This window comes from Nicotiana tabacum, chromosome 20 (genome assembly GCF_000715075.1).
Source record: "Nicotiana tabacum cultivar K326 chromosome 20, ASM71507v2, whole genome shotgun sequence".
In the NCBI taxonomy this organism is placed as follows: Eukaryota; Viridiplantae; Streptophyta; class Magnoliopsida; order Solanales; family Solanaceae; genus Nicotiana; species Nicotiana tabacum.
Window position 1 is genome coordinate 62,881,361 of NC_134099.1, and position 20,198 is coordinate 62,901,558.

The window sequence follows — 20,198 nt, forward strand, 5'->3', positions numbered from 1 at the left end:
GTCCGCAAAGTTTGGTGTCATTCTGAGTTGATTTGATAGGAATCGAACACGCGGTTGTATTATTAGAAGTTCTTGAGTTTCATGTTGATTTTATGTGTTCTGGAGGTTTGATTTGTGGTTTCGGATGTTATTTTAGTGATTTGATCGCACGAGCGAGTCCGTGTTATATTTTTAGATTTGTATTAATGTTTGTTTTGGAGCTCCGAGGGCTCGGGCGAGTTTCGTACGTGTCTCAGAGTGTTTGGAAAAGTTTAGTGTTGTTCGTATTGATTAGGTGTTGCAGGTCTCGCATTTACGAGATATAAATCGCACATGCGATATTAGGCTAGAGTCTACTAGGTTCTCAATTGCAAACCCAGAGTTCGCATTTGCGAAGGGCCTAAGCTGGGACAGTTCCGCATTTGCTTCACCTCTCTGTGTGACACTTCCACTTGACCACTAGTTGGGGATGATACGCGGTGGCTACCTTGCACTTAACTCCATACTTTGCTAGAACGTCGTTCAATAACTTGTTATATTTGTGAGTTCCTCCATCACTTATCAGAACCTTTGGAGTCACAAAACGTGTAAAGATGTGCTTTTTTAAATAGTTTATAGTTGCGTCATTAGTAGGAAGAGCAACAACCTCCAGCCACTTAAGACACATAGTCAATCGCTAGCAAGATGTGCCTGTGACCATTAGAGTATGGGAACGGTCCCATGAAATCAATCCCTCAATCATCAAAGATCTCTACTTCCAGAATATGTTGCAAAGGCATCTCGTGCTTTCTCGTGATTGTTCCGGTTCTTTGGCATCTATCACACTTTTTAACAAAGCCGTATGCATCGTTAAATAATTTTGCCCAATAGAAACCCAATTGCATCAATTTTTGGGCGGTTCTATCCCCACTGTGATGACCTCCTTATGGAGAAGCGTGACAGTCATGCAATATTGCATTCATCTCCTCTCGAGGAACACACTTTCGTACTAACTAATCTGCGCACTGCTTATACAAGAATGTCTCATCCCACAAGTAAAGCCTCACATCATGTAGAAATCTTCTTCAATTATCAAGTGTCAATTCCGATGGCATCACCCCACTTGCAATAAAGTTCATGTAGTCTGCATACCACGAGATTGCACTCGAGATGGCTGCCAATAACTGCCCATCGAGAAAGGTTTCCTTAATCGAACCTCCCTCAGCCACATGGTTCCGATTTTTTAATTTGGGCAAGTGATCAACCACTTGATTCTCTATTCCTTTTTGATCTATGTGAGCACGTGATTTTTTCCCTATATGAATTACTCCCACAAATTCAAAACAAAATAATTTTCCCATTGTTTGCAATTTCGTGAATTTTTGTAGCATTTTTTGTTAATTGCTTACATTTGTCTGTGCACATTTATTTTATTTAAATCATGAAAAATACCAAAAAACATCACGCATGGCATTTAGGCTTCATTTTTATATTTTTTTAGGATTAATTGGTAGTTACTTGTTTTATAAAAATTGAAAATCACAAAAAATGCTTCATTTTTACACTTTTTCCTTTTATTGATTTTTCTCTTTTGATTTAGGATTAAGTAATTTTTATAATTTTTATGATTAGTTAATTAGTTTAATTTCATATTTTTGGATAATCTAGAATTTAAGTTGTAGGATTTTAATTAAAAGAAAAGGAAAATTAGAAAATAAAAGAAAGAATTGAAAAAAAAGGTTTGTCTTATGAAATTGGGCCAATTCTCACCCAGCCCAGATCTGATCCAAAACTTTCCTTGACCCAAGCCTAATACCCATTTCCCTTCCCTTAAATCCCTAAAACCTAGACAGGAGAGGGAGGAGATGATTTTTTTAGACCCCTGTCATTACAAACGGCGCAACACGGAGCCTTTCCCTTCTGCTTCTTGCGCTTCATTTCTAAAAGAAGAGAAGATAGACCAAAGTCATAAACCCCCCCCCCCCATCCAAGAAGATCAGTGACTGAATCAAAAAATCAAAATCATTAAAGAGATTTCAAGAGTTGCCTGATATCTCTGTTGCTTTTATACAAGTTCAGTTATTTACAAAGCTGATTTTAGCTGTGATTGGAGGTTGTCTTCGATTTGTTTGTTGTTGATTATTGTTGAAGCTCTATAAGCCATTGCTTGGTTCTTTGCTATTGTTGTCTCCTTGTTTGGCCATTTGTGTTGCCCAATTTCATTCATCAATTTGGACCTTTATTTGGGTCATTGTTCCTACGGGTCTCCCTACAGTTAGGTACATATCCCTAAATCTCTAATTGTTTGTATTTGTTGCTGGAAATGAGAAGTATTAAATTCACGGCATGTTGTTAGTTCAATATTTTGTTGAGTTATTTTGCTATTTTTTTTTGTTGAGAAATTGCTTGCTAGATCTTAAATGCTTTTCAGTTATATTACTTTGTTGGCTCTAAATGTACCCTTGTTAGTATCAAGTTGTCACTGCTATGAATTTGAGTAATACATCTCAGAGGATTTTGTGTTCTTCCATTTCCATTGATTTTAGTAATTATATTGATATGGTTGAAGTTTGTTTCCTATTTCCGAAATTCATGTGAGATTAGTGGCTCTAGCTTCGATCCTTATTTTACCTTCAGTAGCATGGTTTGTGAATGTAGAGTTAGGCACTGGTTGTTAGTTCTAATGGATTGTCATGGTAGTTTGTCCATTGAAATTGTTTGAATTGTGAGTTAATTGGACAACGGGTACAGAAGCATGAAACGGGTTCTTGGGTTAGCATTTTTTGAGTAGTGAATATTGAATCTCTGTAATTATGTGTTGAATAGAGTATCTTAGACCATGAATATGTTCAGGATAAGTTTATACGTTTTGTTTGGGCTTTTGTCTCATGGACAGGTTTAATGATCTGATGTTATATGTAGAAATATATATTATTTCATCTACTAGATTTAAAAAGAAAAAATTGAAGTAGTTTAAGAAAAAATAACTTATGAACATCCGTAGTTTGTTTTAGTCGAGTAAAGCCCTTTGGAATAATTTGAGGCGTGCCATGCCAAATAAAATCTCAAATGCATGACCCTCACTTAATTAATTTTAATCCATTAGAATCGAGGAACACCATTTAGTTGAATTTTCCATGGCCCTCGCAAATTTAAAATGCGTAGTGGCTTTAAGCGTGCTATTTTAAAAATTACTTTCCTAAACTCGGGTGTTCATTTCATGTGACCCAAATACAAATCCTAACAACGTTAAATAAAATATGTCGCGGATCGCGGGTGCATTTCATGTGGCGTGATTCAAAGGCATGTTTTGTATAACGTTGAAATCTTCCTAAAAATGAATAAAAACGGTTAAAAAGTTAAAAATACACATAGGTTTAAAAGTGTTTTAAAATTAGATAGATAATTAGGCCAATGATAACAGTTAAGAGACCGTGCCAGAACCACGGAATCCGGGGATGGCTAACACCTTATCCTGGGTTAACAGAATTCCTTACCCGGATTTCTGTGTTCGCGGACTGAAAAATAGAGTCAATCTTTTCCTCGATTCGGGATTTGAATCGATGACTTGAGACACCATAAATTATCCCAAGTGGCAACTCTGAATTTTTAACAAAATGATCCCGTTTCGATTGTCACTTTAAATTGGAAAAACTCCCTTATACCCCTTTACGGGGGTGTAGTAAAAAAGGTGTGACAGCTCTAGCGACTCTGCTGGGGATAAGAACCTAGAACTTCTGGTTCATGGTTCAAGAATTCGAGCTTAGAATAATTGTTATACTTGGCTTTATTTATTATCTGGTTTTATTACATGTTTGGGCCGAATGTGCTACGTGTTGCTTTTACCGCTTTGATATTCTATGAACTGTATATAAACTGCTATGAAACCCTTCTTCTCTTTGAGTCTTCTAAATCATGGAGGAGTGTGCACTTCGTGTGATTTCTCTTCTGTTAGAGTCATATCCCAAATTTTAGAATGAGGTTCGGACAAGTTGCAAAGCCGGTGAAGCTTCTGTATTCCCGGTACGCTGCCCCCCTCGGCTCGAGTCGTCCGCTCGAGTGCATAAGTCTAGAACAAATACCCAGGTTTTTGAACATAGAATAACCCAGGCTCATGCTGGATCCCTAGTAGGAACGTTTGTTTGCATCATGTGCATTTGACTTTGGAGACTCAACACAGGGGTTGGGTCTGTCTAGGACAGGTGCACCCAAATTAAAAGACCATCCTGATACATCTTACGTACTACTTGCGTATCTGTCTATTTTGGCTTGCACCTGACTGGTCTAGAATAGGGAAAGAAAATAAAAAAAATGAAAATCGAAAAAAAGAAAAAAGAAAAGAGAGTGAGAGGTAGGTATTTGAATTACCTTGAAATTCTGTTGAAATTTTGAAAAAAAAAAAAGAAAAGTCATTTCAAAATAAGTCATATTTTCTTTTGTTCCGTCAAAACTGGGCAGAACTACGCGGGTCTAATTCTCACCGAATGTGAGATACGTAGGCAAACCTCATCGGTTCCGGCCCCCAATTTTCAAAAATCCAAAAACATTTTTTTACTTCCTTCTTTAGAAAAGTTTTTCTTTAAGACCCCAACTTTTAAAAATACAAAAAATATTTTTTTTAGTTGCTTCTCAAAATCAAAAAATACAAAAATATTTTCATTCTTCTTTCGAAAATTGAAAAGAAAATTCAAGATTCAAAAATACTTTTTCTCTCTTTAGAAGTACTTCTTTCCTAACTTCAGAATAAAAATCCATAAATGCAAAAATATTTTTCTTTCTTCTTTAGAAGTTTTTCTATCGAAATTCAAAAAAAAAGCAATAAAAGTTGAAATTCAAAAAAAAGGAGAAAAAAAAATCTTTCTTCTTTAGAAGTCTTTCTTTGCAAAAATGCTGAAGAAAAATCAAAATCCAAAAAATATTTTCTTTCTTCTTTATATGTCTTCCTTTCGAAAAGTTCAAAATCCAAAAAAAGTTGGTTTATTTACTCTATTCCTGATCTTTCCGAACTACGCAAGATCTGATTCATGTTCCCACATGATACGTAGGCAACCCAAATTAGGTTCGATCACCATTAAAAAAAGAAATGAAAAAAAAATGAAGAAATGAAAAAATATTGATAATAATAAGGACTGACTGAGTCCATTCTAACATGTTTTGTTTTGAATTGTGAAGAAAGTTGAGGTGGTCGGTTTGTGATAAGCTGGAAACACAAGATCCAAGGAAAAATAATAACTGACATCGAAGTTGTTACAAGTGCTCAAGAGACTCAGGGTCAGAGGGTTCAACAAGAGTCTACTATGTTTGTGAAAAATAGAATACTGAAACAACAAATGACCGAAATGTGTCAAGCATGACCAGTGGTCAAGGACAACCTCGTCATGAGTCACAATTTGCTACACAGCAAGAGCAGTACCACTCGTACTCGTTTGATCTTCCTGCAAACATTGAGAAGCCTGCCCGAAAGATGGTATAGGAAGAAATGAGCCAAAGAGTGAAAAGCTTAGAACAACGGTTGAAAAACATGTAAGGGTTGACAGGTCAAAAGAGTATTGCCTTCAAAGATCTATGTATGTTCCCCGATGTCCACTTGCCGCCTGGTTTCAAGACTCCCAAATTTGAAAAGTATGATGGACATGAAGACCCCATAGCCCACCTGAAAAGGTATTGCAATCAACTGAGAGGTGCGGGAAGAAACAAAGAATTGTTAATGGCTTATTTTGGGGAAAGCCTTACGAGAGTAGCATCCGAATGGTTTTTGGATCAAGACACATCTCGCTGGTATGTCTGGGATGACATGGCACATGCCTTTGTCAAACAGTTCCAATACAACATTGACATTGCCCCAGACCGCAATTTCCTTTCAAACTTGAAGAAGAACCAAGTGAAAGTTTCAGGGAATATGCCATTAAATGGAGAGAGCAAGCAGCTCGAGTTAAGCCACTCATGGATGATCACGAGCTAATCATTGTCTTCCTTTAAGCACAAAAGCCAGATTACTTTCAAAACATGATGTCCGTAGTTGGCAAATCCTTCTCGGAAGCAATCAAAATGGGAGAAATGGTAGAGAATGGTCTTAAGACAGGCAAAATTATAAGTCAAGCAGTTTTTAAAGTCATAACTCAGGCTGTCTGGGTTGAATCTGATAATTTTAGCGACACAAATGAGAAGGTTGAAGAAATCATGATGACATTAGGGTCGAAAAGAGGTCCAAGGAGAATATCTCGAAGGTATGAGCAACCTCCTCAAGTTTTTCATGACTCCCTTGAGCAGTATTATCCACCTCAGAACCCTCAATACTCTGTTGCTCCACCTCAGTATGTTGTCCAGCCACCAAAACACCCCAGAAGGCGAGCACGGGCATCACGAAATCTCCAACAGCCTCCACAAATTTTTCAGGTGCCCTATAACCCACATCCAAGCCAGAGGTATAAAGGGGAACAAAGGTTGAAAGATAATTTTACACCAATATGAGAGTCCTATGCAAGCTTATTTAAGAAGTTAAAGCATTATGACATAATTGCACTTATTCCTCCAAATCATGTAGACCCACGTGCGAGAAGCTTTGACCCTTCTAAAAGGTGTGAATACCATTCCAATGCCAGGGGCACAATGTTGAAAGCTGTCGGGATTTGAAAAGAGAAATAGAAAGGATGATCTAGGAAAACCTGATTGTGATCCAAGACAATGACACCCAAAATGTCGCGCAGAATCCTTTACTTGCACATCATGATGCACACTTTGTGGGGATGATGCCTGGTGACATGGAGTATGAGAATCCTCTCGGGAACTTGCTAACTAAAGTTAATGGTGTTGAAACTGGAGGAGGCTCTGCTGATTCTGATGAGCAAATTTGTGGCTAAATGTCAAGCCTGCAATTGAAAAGTCATTCCCTCCTCACTAGGAAGGAATCTTGGTAGCTTGTTTTGATGTTTTTTCTATTATCTGGGTTATTTCAGTGTTATGATCCAAATTTTATTTATTTTATTGAGTCAAACCCTTCTACCCCTCTATTATATTTGTGTGAGTCTTGTCTGTCTGTCTGTCTGTTCTGTTGCTATTTTCATTATTCGGGTTATTTTAGGGTTGTAACTCGTATTTTGGGTTGCTTGTTTAGTTGTAAAACCCTTTCATCCTTTACTCAATAAAATACAGTTTGTCCTTTTGTGTCATTCTGTTCTTAGTTCTTTTCTCGCTAGTTCTAATGACATGACATGCATGCAGAAATTTTGGCCAGATCTTAGGAACTGATTTAATCTGGAATTCGATAACTAAAAAAAATACTTTTGAGGATAAATAAAGAGTTGGAATACTTTGGAACTAAGGTCGAGTAAAATTCACCTTCAAATCATTGTGAAGATCGAGCTTGAGAATGTTTAATCAATTGAAGTTTGCTGGAAAGTTTGTCACTAAGGGATGAAAAATGTCTTGTGACCACAACACACCAAGAAGACAGACATGTTCGTCAATGCTGTGGTGGCGAAAAGATACCATGTTTGACGTTCTTAAGGTTGAGAGACCCTTTTTCTGCTACCCAAACACTTTATATCCATTTCTACCCCTTTTGAGTCTGTGTTATTTTTCTTTGACTACCCTCTTTTGGAATCAAGTTTAGAGTCAAAAAGAAAAAGAAAAAAAAAGTCCATGCCCCAAGAATACAAACTAGGGCAGCTTTTAGAAAGTTCAAGTGAAAAAAAAGAAGAAAAGAATTGTCAAAGGTCCATACCTCAAAAATAGAAGCTGGGGCAAACAAAAAAAGAAGAAAAGGAAAAGGAAAAAAAAAGAAAAAAAACAGAAAAAAGATGAAAACCAGTTTTGGCCAGATGTTTGAACTACGTTAGACCTGATTCCTTTAAAAAAAAGATACGTAGGCAGCCTCACGGTTCGGTCCAACCAAATAAGAATTTAGAAGCAAAACAATAATAATAGAAAAATCCAAAAATCCCCAGCATCTGAAATTGGGGCAGAGATTTTATTTCACTTTTGAAAGAGTCGATTCCATGAGTTGTAAGTCCACAACCCCTCATTTTGAGTTTACTTTGAGCCTTCATGCCGACCTTTCTTTCCAACCCTATCCAAAACCGTCCAAACAAAGACCTCCAGATATGCCTTCAAGAATGCCAAGAGAAGCGTGCAATGAGCAACGGTTGTCACACGACATATAACACTATCAAGTTACTCACAAGAAGTAAGAAAAAGAAAAGAAAAATGAGAGAGTCTTACTAGTTAAAACCCTCACGGGCACTGTAAGGCGACGATAAGCAGAGATGAATAAATGAGAGAGACTTGGTAGTGAAAACTCCTCGGGGCACCACTAGTCGAAGGTGAGTCTTGAAGCTGATACAAAGGATTGGTACGAACAAGTCCGACCTCAAAGGTCATAAGAATAGTAAAAGGTAAGATTGGATTAGTTTGATAGATCAGGCCATTGAGTCCAAAATGCATGTCATGATCATTAAGACTAGTTATATAAAAAAAGAAAAAAACCTCTTCCTTTTGTCCTTCCGACAGGGGGCATTTCTTGTTAATACTTGTTTTTGCATCATTGTGTCCTCCATTCCGAGTCAGTCCTTGTCAAAACAAGCAAGAAAAGATTTCAAAACCTGCTACCAGCTTTTCAATTGCACAAAGTGAATTTGGCCAGCACACTCAGTAGTTACTGTCAATATACCTTAAGGATTCATGCAAAGGCTCCCCCAAAAGACTCTTGTCAGCCTATTTGGCGTAAGCAAAAATAACTTGTGATTCTCTCTGACAGACAAATTGCTCAAAAGCAGGAAGTCATTCAAGATATCAGAAAAGGTCATCTAAGAAAAGATCTCCAATTGGGATAAGGTTGTTTGAGCTACAAATACAAATGGTACTGGTGTGAAACAATCAGAGTTGGTGCAAAACAAAAGTCTTTTAAGACCGACTCAAGCTGATTGAGCAGAAGCCAAGCTGCCCAAGACTCAAGGCTACAAATCGACCACCATTTTCAAAACTGACAAATTTTTCTTTGTATGAAACAGGAACAAAGCGGTGCAAGGAAAGTGATTCAAAAAGAGAAAAAAACTGGAAAAAAAAGAGAAGAAAAAGAAAAGACGAGAAAAGCCGACAAAGGGAAGTTTCTTAAATCTTTGCCTTTATTTGTCTTGCTGTTGTGCATAAAATCTTGCCATTGATCTTCACATTTTTCCTGCTAGGATAAAAAGTCTCAGTCTGATGAATTTTCTCCTAGGATATAAATCTTAGTCTCATGAATCTTTCTCCTAAGATAACAAAAAAGGGAACCTAGTCTGATGAACTTTCTCCTAGGATCGAAATTTTAGTCTGATGAATTTTTCTCCTAAGATAGAAAACCTAGTCTGATGAACTTTCTCCTAGGATCAAAATCTTAGTCTGATGAATCTTTTTCCTAAGATAGAAGACCTAGCCTGATGAACTTTCTCCTAGGATAGATGTCTTAGTCTGATGAATTTTTCTCCTAGGATAGAAATCTTAGTCTGATGAATCTTTCTCCTAAGATAACAAAAAGAGGACCTAGTCTGATGAACTTTCTCCTAGGATCAAAATCTTAGTCTGATGAATTTTCTCCTAGGATAAACATCTTAGTCTGATGGATCTTTCTCCTAAGATAGAAAACCTAGTCTGACGAATTTTCTCCTAGGATAATTTGAAAGAAAAAGGAAGTCTGGATTTGAAAAAAAGGGAGTCATTTTTTTAGTTTTCTTAAGATTATCAATGTTTAGTTTTCCTAAAATCAGGGGGGGCCGCCTGAAGAATAGGGTCAGTTTTTACTTTAGTCAAGCTTAGTTTATAGTTTTCCTAGTCTATTTTTTAGTTTACTCTCATCATTGCATCAATAGTACGAGTGGTTTACAATTTTGCTAACAATTCACAAATCTTCCTAGTGCAAACCGGGGCAGAAAAAAAATTCTTTTGTTTTGTTTGTTTTGTTGTAATCAGGTGCCCACCTGGAGAACAAGGGAAGACAACTCAAGTTTTAAGGGAAAGCAGTTTCGAAGGAAGACAGTTCAAGTTTCAGGGAAAAATGGTTCAAGGTGCAAGGGAAAACAGTGTCAAGTAACAAGGGAATACATTTCCAAATCCAGCAATCAGGCGCCCCCCTGGATAACAAGGGAATACATTTCAAGTTTTGGCAATCAGGCGCCACCTGAAGAACAAGGGAATGCATTTCAAGTTCTGGTAATCAGGCGCCCACCTGGATAACAAGGGAATACATTTTTCAAGTTCAGCAATCAGGCGCCCACCTGGAGAACAAGGTAGTACATTTTCAAGTTTCGGTAATCAGGCGCCCACCCGGAGAACAAGGGAATACATTTTCAAGTTTCAACAATCAGGCGCCCACCTGGAGAAAAAGGGAATACATTTTAAGTTCAGTAATCAGGCGCCCACCTGGAGAACAAGGGAATACATTTCAAGTTTTGGTAATCAGGCGCCCACCTGGAGAACAAGGGAATATTAGCGCCTGGAGAACAAGGGAATACATTTTTCAAGTTCAGTAATCAGGCGTCCACCTGGGGAACAAGGGAATACATTTTTCAAGTTTAGCAATCAAGCGCCCACCTGGAGAACAAAGGAATACATTTTTCAAGTTTATCAATCCGGAGCCCATCTGGAGAACAAAGGAATACATTCAAGTCTCAGCAAGCGGGGTCCACCTGGATAAAGGGAAAATATCTCGGATTATAATTCAAGGCGACAACAAGGGGTTCCACCGGAAGAATACAAGTCAACAAGTCAACAAGAACCACAAGAGCAAGTTTGAAGATGTAGATAGGATTTTATAAATGCATAGATTATAGTCTAGTCTAGCTTCTTTTTATTTTTGGTATAATAAGGGGTTCAGTAAGCAGTAACAGCAACAGCAACAACAACAATGAAGTCATAGCTTCATGGTAGTCCCAGCTACCAAACATTTCTGAACTACAATGACATGATTCCTTTTTAGCCAAGGATATGTAGTCAACCTCGGAAGCAGAGTGCGGTCAAGTCTTTCAAAAATGCTTCCCACGGAGTATTCGAACAAGCAAAAATCGCTCGTATCCGCTCACTTTATCTTTGCACGAAAACTCTTCGTGTTTCCGGGCAAAGAGGGGCAGCTGTGAGCACGTGATTTTTGCCCTATATGAATTATTCCCACAAATTCAAAACAAAATAATTTTCCCATTGTTTGCAATTTCGTGGATTTTTGTAGCATTTTTTGTTAATTGCTTGCATTTGTCTGTGCACATTTATTTTACTTAAATCATGAAAAATACCAAAAAACATCACGCATGGCATTTAGGCTTTATTTTTATATTTTTTAAGATTAATTGGTAGTTACTTGTTTTATAAAAATTGAAAATCACAAAAAATGCTTCATTTTTACACTTTTTTCTTTTATTGATTTTTCTCTTTTGATTTAGGATTAAGTAATTTTTATAATTTTTATGATTAGTTAATTAGTTTAATTTCACATTTTTGGATAATCTAGAATTTAAGTTGTACTATTTTAATTAAAAGAAAAGGAAAATTAGAAAATAAAAGAAAGAATTGGAAAAAAAGGTTTGTCTTATGAAATTGAGCCAATTCTCACCCAGCCCAGATCTGATCCAAAACTTTCCTTGACCCAAGCCCAATACCCATTTCCCTACCCTTAAATCCCTAAAACCTAGACAAGAGAGGGAGGAGACGATTTTTTTTAGACCCCTGCCATTACAAATGGCGCAACACGGAGCCCTTCCTTCTGCTTCTTGCGCTTCATTTCTAAAAGAAGAAAAGATAGACCAAAATCATCACCCCCATCCAAGAAGATCAGCGGCTGAATCAAAAAATCAAAATCATTAAAGAGATTTCAAGAGTTGCCTGATATCTCTGTTGCTTTTATACAAGTTCAGTTATTTACAAAGCTGATTTTAGCTGTGATTGGAGGCTGTCTACGGTTTGTTTGTTGTTGATTATTGCTGAAGCTCTATAAGCCATTGCTTGGTTTTTGCTACTGTTGTCTCCTTGTTTGGCCGTTTCTGTTGCCCAATTTCATTTATCAATTTGGACCTTTATTTGGGTCATTGTTCCTACGAGTCTCTCTGCAGTTAGGTACATATCCCTGAATCTCTAATTGTTTGTATTTATTACTGGAAATGAGAAGTATTAAATTCACGGCATGCTGTTAGTTCAATGTTTTGTTGAGTTATTTTGCTATTTTTTTTGTTGAGGAATTGCTTGCTGGATCTTAAATGCTTTTCAGTTATATTACTTTGTTGGCTCTAAATGTACCCTTGTTAGTATCAAGTTGTCACTGCTATGAATTTGAGTAATACATCTCAGAGGATTTTGTGTTCTTCCATTTCCATTGATTTTAGTAATTATATTGATATGGTTGAAGTTTGTTTCCTATTTCCGAAATTCATGTGAGAGATTAGTGGCTCTAGCTTCGATCCTTATTTTGTCTTCAGTAGCATGGTTTGTGAATGTAGAGTTAGGCACTGGTTGTTAGTTCTAATGGATTGTCATGGTAGTTTATCCATTGAAATTGTTTGAATTGTAAGTTAATTGGACAACGAGTACAGAAGCACGAAACGGGTTCTTGGGTTAGCATTTTTTGATTCATGAATATTGAATCTCTGTAATTATGTGTTGAATAGAGTTTCTTAGACCATTAATATTCAGGATAAGTTTATACGTTTTGTTTGTGCTTTTGTCTCCTGGATAGGTTTAATGATCTGATGTTATATGTAGAAATATATATTATTTCATCTACTAGATTTAAAAAGAAAAAATTGAAGTAGTTTAAGAAATAATAACTTATGAATATCCGTAGTTTATTTTAGTCGAGTAAAGCCCTTTGGAATAATTTGAGGCGTGCCATGCCAAATAAAATCTCAAACGCATGGCCCTCACTTAATTAATTTTAATCCTTTAGAAATCGAGGAGCACCATTTAGTTGAATTTTCCATGGCCCCCGCAAATTTAAAATGCATAGTTGCTTTAGGCGAGCTATTTTAAAAATTACTTTCCTAAACTCGGGTGTGCATTTCATGTGACCCAAATCCAAATCCTAATAACGTTAAATAAAATATGTCGCGGATCGCGAGTGCATTTCATGTGGCGTGATCTAAAGGCGTGTTTTGTATAACGTTGAAATCTTCCTAAAAATGAATAAAAGCGGTTAAAAAGTGTTTTAAAATTAGATAATTAGGCCAATGATAACAGTTAAGCGACTGTGCCAGAACCACGAAATCCGGGTATGCCTAACACCTTCCAACGAGTTAACAGAATTCTTTACCCGAATTTCTGTGTTCGCGGACTGAAAAATATAGTCAATCTTTTCCTCGATTCGGGATTTGAATCGGTGACTTGGGACACCATAAATTATCCCAAGTGGCGACTCTGAATTTTTAATAAAATTATCCCGTTTCGATTGTCACTTTAAATTGGAAAAACTCCCTTATACCCCTTTACGGGGGTGTAGTAAAAAAGGAGGTGTGACAATCTCGTATCTACAAGTCAAATTCTTGCAAAAGGAGAACCCAACAAATCAGCCTCGGCTTGGCGCCTCTCTTTTCAAACAAATACCTTATAGTTGAGTGATTTGTGTAGACGATGACTTTGGCTCCCACAAAATAGGATAAGAACTTGTCAAACGCCCACAATATTGCAAGCAACTCTTTTTCAGTAAAAGTGTAGTTCATATGGGTTAGATTCAGAGTTTTGCTCGCATAATAAATGTAGTGAAATTTTTTATCCTTCTGTTGTCCCAAAATAGCTCCTATTGTGACATTGCTCGCATCGCACATCAACTCAAATGGTTGCGCCCGGTCCAGGGCAATGATAATTGATGCAGTCACCAATATTTTCTTTATCTTCTCAAATGCTTTCAGACAGGCATCATCAAATTTGAAGGGGATATCTTTCTCAAGAAGCTTGCATAGAGGAGAGGAAATTTTTGAAAAATCTTTAATGAAACGACGATAAAAACCTGAATGGCCCAAGAAACTATGAATGCCCTTAACAGATGTAGGTGGCGGTAATTTTTCAATCACCTACACTTTTGCCTTGTCCACGTGCAGACTATTTTAGGACACCTTGTGCACCAAGACTATACCTTCTCGTACCATGAAATGGTACTTCTCCCAGTTTAGCACCAAGTTTGTCTCTTCACACCTAACAAGCACTTTATTGAGGTTCATTAAACAATTATCAAAAGAATACCCAAACACAGAAAAATCATCCATGAACACTTCTACAAATCTTTCAACCATGTCAGTAAAAATAGCCATCATACAACTTTGAAAAGTCGCATGTGCATTACAGAAATGACATTCTCTTGAACGTATATGTTTTACAGGGACACATAATTGTGGTATTCTTTTGGTCCTCTAGGACGATAGAATTCTGATTATACCCTAAATAGACATCTAGGAAACAATAATATTCCTTTCCAGCTAGTCTATCAAGTATTTGGTCAATTGTGGCATTGTTTAATTTTTATAATCTATGCAAATTCTCCACCGAGTCATAGTTCTTATGGGAATCAAGCATTATTTTCATTAACCACTATAGTCATTACCCCTTCCCAGACACATATTGGACGAGGCTTACCCATTTGCTATTAGAGATTGGAAATATAATACCTGTATCAAGCCATTTAATCACTTCTTTTCTTACCACCTCTTTCATGATTGGATTTAGGAGGCATTGGTGCTCTACATTTGTCTTATGTCCTTCATCCATGAGAATTATATCATGCAGAAGGCCGGACTAATGCCTATAATGTCAGACGTCGTCCACCCTATTGCTCGCTTGTTCTCATGCAGCACTCTTAAGAGCTTTTCTTCCTGAAATTTATACAAGTTAGAGGAAACAATAACAGGTAGAGTTTCAGAACTACCCAAATAGGCATATTGAAGGTGAGAGGGCAAGGGTTTAAGTTCCAATTTTGGAGCTTCTTCAATTGACACCTTGGGTGGAGGCCCACTTGGCCTATTTAGGGCCTCAAAAGGGTTTAATCCCTACATGTAGATACCAATTGCTTGAACAAGGACAATGACATCAGATTTATGCTCGCCCCCAAATCATATAGAGCATGACCTACATCAACATTACCAATCCACACAGGGATGGTGAAGCTGCCAGGATCCTTAAGCTTTGGAGGAAGCTTGTTTTGGACCCTCGAAGTGCATTCCTCAATAAGTGCGACTGTCTCGAATTTAGTCAATTTCCTCTTGTGAGCCACTATATCTTTGATGTACTTAGCATATTTTTGAATTTCATGAAGTACATCCACCAATGGAATATTTAATTAAACATGACTCAACAAAGAGAGAAATTTGTTAAATATGTGATCATCATTCTTCTTCTGTAAACTATGGGGGAAAGGCGGTAGTGGCCTTATAGCACCTACTGGCATCATCTTTCTTTGACTCGTATGTTACTTTATGAATCAACTCCCCCTCAGGTATATGCTTATCTATTCTCTTCTTTGGTACTTCTTTTAATTCCCTTCCGAGTCTGTCTACATTAACTTGAGGTATTCTCTATATCACTGGAAAGAGCGCCGCAGGCCTAGTATTTTGATTTGATGCTAACTACCTAACTTATCTCTCAATATTTCTAAAGTTGGTCCTGAGTTATTGATTGTCTAGCAACAAATTCTTCATGGGGTTATTCATACTCTCCTATACTTGCTAGGGTGGCTTCTGAGCTTGATTGTAATTTCCTTGGGGTCTATACTGATTCTGAGTCGTCTGATTTCCACCCCAAGAGAAGTTAGGGTGATTCTTCTAGTTTGGGTTGTAAGTGTTCTCATATTGTGCATGTTGATTTATCGAACCTCTTCTATGTTGCCCACATAATATATGAATTCAGGATTCGTGTGATATATGTCACTCGTGTGATCTTCACCATATAACTTACAACAAGTAGACATCAGTTGCACATGTTGCGTTTGGTGCATTGTCATTCTATTCATCTGATTTGCTAATTTCTCTATATCTGCTCTCATGGATGAGAAATAATCAAGCTCAATTTCACCTGTTGCCTTCTGTTTAAGTGCTCTTCGTGATTCCCCATCTACTTGCCAATTATTATCATTAGCAGTGAAATTGTTAAGTGGGAGCTGGACTTCACTATACGACCTTGCCATGCAACTACTCCCACAAGCTAAGTCAAGATTCATCTTTGATGTCTTGTCCAAGCCATCAACAAAAGTGTGATGCAACACCTCACCAGTCTAATAATGATGTGGGCAGTCTCTGAGTAGCTTCTTGTATCTTTCCCAAGCTTGACAAAGAGTCTCTCTATCCTGTTGTTGGAACCCAAGAATATGGCTCCTTGACGACTTTGTCTTCTTAGTTGAAAAAAAAACTTGATTAAGAATTTTATGTGGATCGAGTTTGCGGGCTCCTTTTGCAACCATTTTTTGGCTTCCCCCAGCAGTGAAAAAGGAAACAATGTCAGCGTGGCATAGTCCTTGAAAATGTTTGGATAATTGTAAGTATCTGTAATTTTCAGGAAGTTCTGAATGTGCCGCTGCGGATCTTCATGAGATAGACCCACATACTACCCTGCGGACTGAATCAGTTGTACTTTAAGTTCAAAGTGATCGTGATATCAGGCTTCACAATAGCCCAAGTCATATTAGCAAGATTAGGCCTTGCAGCTTCTATCACTGGTTGCTCTTCATTATTTGCCATCTCTAGTGGTTGTGGTTGAACTACAATGTCCAATTCTCCTTCTGCTCTAGTTCTAGCTTTGACTTCCCTCCTTACTATGCTAATTGTTCGTTCTATTTCAGGATCAAGAGGAAGAAGGTTGTTCGTGCTTCTATTCCTCCGCATTCAAGAGAAGAGACTGCGTTAACACAAATAAAGCAAACTGAAAATTAAAACTTGACCAAATAATGAATAAAAACTTAACTCAAACAAATAGTGTGACGACCCAAAGGGTCATCACCGTAATTCTTCCTTGTTCCGTGCTTCCGAGGCCTTGAAAACCTCGCTTTTAGTTGCCTCGATATGGCGTGCGCAGTCCGGGCGTGAAGCCGGAAAGCTTTTATGTTGAAATATGCGAATTTTGCGAGAAATTTGATGAATTTTGATATTTAATACGCATAATATTGACTTCGGTCAACATTTTGGGTAAACGGACCCAGACCTGTGATTCGACGATCCCGGAGGGTCCGTAGAAAAATATGGGACTTGGGCATGTGCCCGGAATTAAATTCCGAGGTCCCAAGCCCGAGAAATGAATTTTTGTGTGGAATTGTTTTCTGAAATTAATTAAGGAAAATGAAGAAGAAAATTGATCAGAAAACTGTGGTATCGGGATCGTATTTTGGTTCTGACGCCCGGTACTAGTCTTAAATATGTTTTAAGCACTATCTGTAAAGTTTGGCTAAAAACGGACGTCATATGACATGTTTCGGACTTAAAATGGGGAATTTGAGTTTTATGAAAGTTGAAAGAAAAGCATGTGTGTGAGGCTTGATCCTATGTATATGATGTTATTTTGGCGAATTGATCGCATGAGTAAGTCCGTAAGATGTTTTTAAGGTTGTGTGCATGTTTGGTTTGGAGCCCCGAGGGCTTGGGTGAGTTTTGAATGGGGCACGGGAGGTCTTGGACTTAAGAAAATGCAGGTTCAGGTGTTGCAGACACCAGCGCGGCCGCGGTCATTTCCGCGCGGTTCGCGCTGGAGCCGTGCGGCCGCGATGCCTTTCTGTGCGGTCCCCGTGGCTGAGTCTGAGGGCTAGGGTTTCAGGTTAACCAGCACGGCCGCGCACCAAAACAGTGCGGTCCGCACTGGAAGGGTTCAGAGAAGCCCCAATTTTTCTCCCACTCGGCGCGACCGCGACGCATTTTTGTGCGGTCCGCGCCAAGTCCTCAGAAAGGTATACAAGTTCGGAAAATCTCAGTCATTTTTCACTTTTCAAAAATCCAAAACCTAAGAGGCGATTTTCCAAACAACTTTTCTTCTCCAAAACGATTGGTAAGTGATTTCTAACTTAATTTCTTTATTCCATAACATCTTTTAACATAATTTCAACTTCAAATCAAAGATTTTCCGGGGTGAAATTGGGTGTTTTGGGTAGAACCTAGGTTTTCTACAAATTGAGGAGTTGGACCTCAATTTGAGGTCCGATTTCAAAACAAATCATATATTTGGACTCGTGGGAGAATGGGTAACCGGGTTTTGGTCCGAACCTCGAGTTTCGACCATGTGGGTCCGGGGGTGTTTTTGACCATTTTGGGAAAAACCTTGTAAAATTTATTTTCATGCATGGGGAGTGATTCATTTAGTAATTATTAATATGATTAAGTAACTTATGACTAGATTCGAGCGGATTGGTGGTGGAATCAAGAGGTAAAGCTATACTAGAAGCGTGAGTTGAGTTTGGAGCATTTGAGGTAAGTGTTTGTTCTAATTTTGGCTTGAGGGATTAGGATTTGGATGTTATTTGCTACGTGTTAACTGTGGAGTACGGTGTATAGGCATGGTGACGGTTATCTATGCACCGTAGTCTAGCATGACCGTGAGTCGTAGTTGCTTTTAAATTCGAAAGATGCGAAACAGTTGAGCTAATTACTTGCTAATATAATTATGAAGTGATATTTGAGAAGCAAATGAGTTAAAGAAGGAAATGTGGTATTTTTCCCTTGCCGGGACTTATTGTTGATTTGTTCTCCCTTGCCGGGATGTTTAATCTTGTTGTATATTCCCTTCCCCGATTGGTTGTGACCGATGATTGGGTGAGGAAGAGCGATTATGCACGAAGGGTCTTTCCGTGCCATGTTTTGATAATGATGCACGAAGGGTCTTTCCGTGCCATGTCTCTAATTATTTGAGCACGAAGGGTCATTCCGTGCCTTGATGTGAGAGTTATGTGAGGAAAAGCACGAAGGGTGATGCCGTGCACTATATTTGACAGTTTTGGTGAGAATTGAGAGTAAAAGCACGAAGGTTGGTGCCGTGCAGTTGTTGATTCACTTGCTCTCTTTCATAGATGTTAATTATTCAGTTTCCATCTCTCTGTTCGTTGGTCTTATATCTAAATTGTTACACCCCACAGCATGTCCCCTCCCTATTATCTGTTTAAATTCTGTATATCTTTCCATTGTTGCACATATATCTGTACAGGTTAATTGAGGTAGGTCCGGTCGAGCCTCGTCACTACCTCGCCGGGGTTAGGCCAGACACTTACCAGCACATAGGGTCGGTTGTGCTGATGCTACACTTCTGTGCCTTTTTTGTGCACAGATTTGGGAGTAGCTTATGGACCGCAGTAGCAGTAGATTGGGAGCGTGCCTTCAGTCCAGAGACTCCTAGGTAGTTCGCTGGCGTGCGTGGGCCCTGAGTCTCATCTATTTCATTTCTGTTTGTTTTCATTGTATCGGCAGCAGACTCCTTATGTATTTTCTTTCAAACTCTTATTTGTAGTATCTTATAGTAGTCCGTGAGTATTGTGACACTAAATCTTGGGTAGAGGATGATGTTAATTTTTCCGCATTTTCGTTCTTTTAATATTAAATTAAGGCTTCCGCTTGAATTTATTGTTATTATTATTATCTTGTTGAAAATTAGTTGAAAAGGTATGTTAAGGTTGGCTTGCCTAGCTTCGACAGTAGGCGCCATCACGACTCCCGATGGAGGGGAATTCGGGTAGTGACAAATAGCTAATTTCTAAGTCCCCGGGAATAGCGCGTAAAACTTGTTGCGACCAAACACACATGCAAGTAACGTGGTTGTCAAGTAATAAAGTATTGAATAGAGTATCGTTCCCAATGAGACTTATGATTAACTTTTGACTGATTCAAACTCAAATAAATTATCTATTCAAGAGATTTTTCTCAAAATGCGTAGGCAATTCTGGATAAAAATCAATAGGAGAGGATATTCAAGGGTCATAGGCTAGCTAACAATCTCGTTGTGTTCTCGGCTTAAACTGACTAATTGATTTATCTGGTTTGTTGATTGACAAGGTTAATGTTACTCGTAAGAATCTGTCGAGTTCTTACTCGCATATTCAAGTTAACTTAATGCCTATATGTCTATGGAATTAAGACTAATAGAACGCATTTACACATTCTGTATTTTAACCAAGCAAGACAATTAGGTATATTTCTATCCTAATTGCGAATCCGTTCCCCGATGTCCGGGTTCAAGAACTTACTCTATTTAATCCTATATGCAATTTAGAATTCTCACTTTAGAGTTCAACTCCAAATTCGTAGATAATATTTCACTATTAGCTACACAAC

The 20,198-nt window shown here is 38.0% G+C and overlaps 1 non-coding gene across 1 annotated transcript; it reads left to right on the forward strand.

Moving 5' to 3' along the window:
* Nucleotides 1–16,172: 16,172 nt before the first annotated feature.
* On the forward strand, nucleotides 16,173–16,279 carry LOC142174997 (small nucleolar RNA R71). The gene has a single exon (XR_012704194.1). It is a non-coding gene; the product is annotated as a small nucleolar RNA R71 (small nucleolar RNA).
* The last annotated feature ends 3,919 nt before the right edge of the window (nucleotides 16,280–20,198 follow it).